Source organism: Manis pentadactyla, chromosome 1 (assembly GCF_030020395.1).
Source record: "Manis pentadactyla isolate mManPen7 chromosome 1, mManPen7.hap1, whole genome shotgun sequence".
NCBI classification, from domain to species: Eukaryota; Metazoa; Chordata; class Mammalia; order Pholidota; family Manidae; genus Manis; species Manis pentadactyla.
Genome location: NC_080019.1, coordinates 147,096,672 through 147,101,602, shown reverse-complemented (window position 1 = coordinate 147,101,602; position 4,931 = coordinate 147,096,672). Strand labels below are relative to the sequence as shown.

At 38.3% G+C, this 4,931-nt stretch overlaps 1 pseudogene; it reads left to right on the top strand.

Moving 5' to 3' along the window:
• Positions 1–3,374: 3,374 nt before the first annotated feature.
• LOC118919100 (dnaJ homolog subfamily A member 1-like) lies at positions 3,375–4,650 on the top strand (annotated as a pseudogene).
• Positions 4,651–4,931: the final 281 nt, after the last annotated feature.

Below are 4,931 nucleotides of genomic sequence, written 5' to 3'. Positions count from 1 at the left end.
TATTAATCCACTCAGTCACCCTATGTCTTTTGATTTGAGCATTTAGTCCATTTATATTTAGATAATTACTGAAAGTTAAGCATTTATTGGCATTTTTAATTTTTTATTTTGGTATGATTAATCTACAATTACATAAGGAACATTATGTTTACTAGACTCCCCCCTTCACCAAGTCCCCCCCCACAAACCCCATTACAGTCACTGTCCCTCAGTGTAGTAAGATACTGTAGAATCACTACTTGTCTACTCTGTGTTGTACAGCCCTCCCTGTGCCCCCCATTATACATGCCAATCATAATGCCCCCTTTCTTCCCCCCACCATCCCTCCCTTCCCACCTATCCTACCCAGTCCCTTTCCCTTTGTTAACTGTTAGTCCCTTCTTGGGTTCTGGGATTCTGCTGCTGTTTTGTTCCTTCAGTTTTTTCTTTGTTCCTATACTCCACATATGAGTGAAATCATTTGGTACCAGGAATTCCACTGCTAGGAATTTACCCTAAGAATGCAGCAGCCCAGTTTGAAAAAAACATATGCACCCCTATGTTTATCGCTGCACTATTTACAATAGCCAAGACATGGAAGCAACCTAAGCGTCCATCAGTAGATGAATGGATAAAGAAGAGGTGGTACATATTCACAATGGAATATTATTCAGCCATAAGAAGAAAACGAATCCTACCATTTGCAACAACATGGATGGAGCTAGAGGGTATTATGCTCAGTGAAATAAGCCAGGCTGAGAAACACTTATTGACATTTTATTAAATGTTCCTGGTTGATATTGTAGTTGTTCTCCAATCCTTCTATTACTCTCTTTTCTTGTGTGTGTTGACTTTCTTTAGTTTAAAAGTTGCATTCTTTTCTTTTCTGTATATATCTATTACAGGCTTTTGGTTTGTGGTTACGATGAGTTTCATATATAACGTCCTACATATTAGCAGTATATGCTAAGTTGATGGGCCCTTAAGTTTGAGTGCATCCTAACAGCAGTGAATTTTTATTCCCTCTCCTCCATATTTTATGTATATGATGTCTTATTTTACACCTTTTTATTTAGTAATTCCCTTAATTTTTCAGTGTAATTGATGTTACTACTTTCATCTTTTAAACTTCATACTAGCTTTTAAGTGATTGATCTACTACCTTTGCTTTATGTTTGCTTTACCAGTGAAATTTTTCCTTTCATAATTTTCTTGCTTCTATCTGTGGCCTTTTCTTTTCTTCTTAAAGAAGTCTTTAAGATTTCTTTTAAGGCTGGTATAGTGGCAGTGAATTCTTCTAACTTCTGTTTATCTAAGAAATTCTTTATCTCTTCTTCAGTTCTGAATTATAACCTGTCACAAAGAATATTCTTGGTTGTACGATTTTTCTTTTTGGTACTTTAAACATCACTCCCTTCGGGCCTATAGAGTTTCTGCTGAATAATGGGCTAATAACTTTATGGGGCTTCCTTTGTATGTAACTTGTTGCTTTTCTCTTGCTGCTTTTATTTCTCTCTTAGTCTTTGATCTTCAACATTTTAATGATTATGTGTCTTAGTATGGACGGACCTCTTTGCACTTATATTGTTTGGAGCACTCTGTGCTTCCTGGACCTGGATGTCTTCCCAGTTTAGTAAAATTTTTCAGCTATTACTTATTCAAATAAGTCTACCAGTCTTTTCTCTCTCCCTTCTTCTAAGACTCCTATAATGCAAATATTTGCACATTTGATGTTATCTTGGAGGTCCCTTAGCCTATTCTCATTTTTATGTATTCTTTTTTCTTTCTGCTTCTCAGCTTGAGTCCTTTCTATTATTCTGTCTTCCAAATCTCTGATTTGTTTTTCTTCATCCTATACTCTGCTGTTGATTCCCTCTAGTGTATTTTTCATTTCATTTATTGTATTTTTAACTCTGATATGTTTTCTTGTATATTTTATGTCTCTTTGTTGAAGTCCTCCCTGAGTTCATCCACTGTTTTCCCATGTTTGAGAAGCATCTTTGTAACCATTATTTTGAATACTTCGTCAGGTAGATTACTTAACCCCACTTCATTTATTTATTTATTTATTTTTGAAGTTTTGTCTTTTTCTTTCATTTGGAGCATATTACCTTGTCTCCTCATTTTGTTTGATTTTTTGTGTTTATTTCTGTACATTAGGTGATATGGCTATCTTTTCCAGTATTGAAGGAGTGGCTATGTGTATAAACAACCTCTGGATAAACTATAGGTACCTGATGGTTTCAGTTAGCTGGCTAGAGGCCAGGTGGGCATGGGCTGGGTTTGTCCTGGTAAGTACCAGCTAGGTGGGGAGTACACTGAAGAGCATCCAGGGGTTGAGGGGAAACAATCTGGGGAAGTCCCACTGAGCACCTTCTGGGGGATACACCACTGGGGGTGAGGGAGCATGGGCTGAGAACAGTTTCACTGAGTATTACTGAAGGTACACTGACAGGGTGGTTGGGTGTGGAAGAGATGCAAGTAGGTAGTCTGAGTGCATGCTGAAGTGATGCCTTGATAGGACTGCTGGACTTTGTATTAACACTTCTGGATTTATGTTGGTGCTAGGAGGCTGTCTGGGGTTATATCTGGAGTTGGTGAGTGTGTCCAGAATCTGTTCCCATCTACACTATCATTGTGCTAGTGAAATGTAAACAATGGTGCTTCCCAACTTCTACAACCTGGAAAGACTTCTAGGTGCTTCTCCACTATTTGTCAGGTGTGCTATTTCTGAAACTTGGCTTCTTTCAATCATTGTCTAGGTGCTATTTAAACTACATTTTTTTCCTGTGCCCCAGGGCAGGTGAATCTGCACAAAGGCATTTCAGTGATATCCATGTCTATTGCAGATTACAGCACTGGGGATTAGGTTCTTGATGTTACCATGTCTTCATTTCTTCTTTTTTTAATGTTGTTTATATATCCCTTTTGTACATGCAGAAGCTGTTTGCTCAGCCTTCAGTTCTCCCTCAGTAGGAATTGCTTTGTATGTAGGTACAGATTTGGTATGTATGTGGGAGGTGATTCAGACTCTTTCTATAGTGCCATCTTGAACATCCTCTTTTAGCTTAATATTGCTTTACTATCTTTCAATTCTTCAGTCATTTTAACAAAAAGACTTCGCTTACATTTCAGCACTTTTAGTTATTTTCAGTTGGAGGGGCTGTCTGAACACTTAACTTGTCATACTCCTGGGCATTATTAATTTACTGAACAAATGCTTATCGAAGACTTATCATGCTTCTGATATTCCAGGGTGAATAATGCATGGTTTTGATATAGAACTTATAGTTCTATAATAAAAACAGATAAACAGGAACTTTCCAGAATGCTCGATGAGAGGTGGAGGAGCGGTGGCTGCTTGAGTTGTGCACAGCAATGCACTCCTTCCCCAAACTGGCCCCAGCCTGCTTACTGGTTGTAGAAAATGGTGAAAGAAACAACTTACTATGATGTTTTGGGGGTCAAACCCAATGCCACTCAGGAAGAATTTTAAAAGGCTTATAGGAAACTAGTGTTGAAGTACCACCCTGATGAGAATCCAAATGAAGGAAAGAAGTTTAAACAGATTCCTCAAGCTTACGGAGTGCTCTTTGATGCAAAGGAAAGGGAATTATATGACAGGAGAAAAACAGGCAATTAAAGAAGGTGGAGCAGGTGGTGGTTTTGGCTCCCCCATGAACATCTCTGATATGTTTTTTGGAGGAGGAGAAAGGATGCAGAGAGAAAGGTGAGGTAAAAATGTTGTGCATTAACTCTCAGTAACCTTAGAAGACTTATATAATGGTGCAACAAGAAAACTAGCTCTGCAAAAGAATGTGATTTGTGACAAATGTTAAGGCCGAGGTGGTAAGAAAGGAGCAGTAGAATGCTGTCCTAATTGCCGAAGCACTGGAATGCAAACAAAATTCATTAGATAGGACCTGGAATGGTTCAGCAAATTCAGTCTGTGTGCAAGGAATGCCAGGGCCACAGGGAATGGATCAGTCCTAAAGATAAATGTAAAAGCTTCAATGGAAGGAAGATAGAAGATTCTAGAAGTTCATATTGACAAAGGCATGAAAGATGGCCAGAAGATAACATTCCATGGTGAAGGAGACCAAGAACCAGGACTGGAGCCTGGGGATATTATCATTGTTTTAGATCAGAAGGACCATGTTGTTTGTACTCGATGAGGAGAAGACCTTTTTACATGTATGGACATACAGCTGGTTGAAGCACTGTGTGGCTTCCAAAAGCCAGTATCTACTCTTGACAAATGAACCACAGTCATCACCTCTCATCCAGGTCAGATTGTCAAGCATGGAGACATTAAGTGCACACTAAATGAAGGCATGCCAATTTATCAAGACCATAAGAAAAGGGTCACCTAATCATCGAATTTAAGGTAAACTTTCCTGAGAATGGCTTTCTTTCCCCAGATAAACTCTCTTTGTTGGAAAAACTCCTCCCTGAGTGGAAGGAAGTAGAAGAGACTGATGAAATGGACCAGGTAGAACTGGTGGACTTTGATCCAAATCAGGAAAGATGGTGCCATACAATGGAGTAGCATATGAGGATGATCATCATCATCCTAGGGGTGGTGTTCAGTGTCAGACCTTGTAATAGGGCCAGTGAATGTAACACTCACTGCTGGCATTTTATATGTAGTACTGAATGAGTGAAGGACTATAACCATAGCTCACTACTTGATATTGTTTTGTTTTAATATTCAACTATAGTAGGGTTTTATTAAAAGTTAAATGAAGAAAAACTCAAATACAAAAGTTGAAAAAGAAAAACCAAACAGATAAAAAAGAAAAACTGTAAGATAACTGTTATAAAATAAAGAGTGAAAGGGAACCTTGAAATTCTCTAGATCAATATCCTTAGTCATGAGACCAGCACATGTTGTTGATCATGCAGACTGAAAGTTGAAAACCCGAAACCATCAGTTATGCTCAATCCCAGAT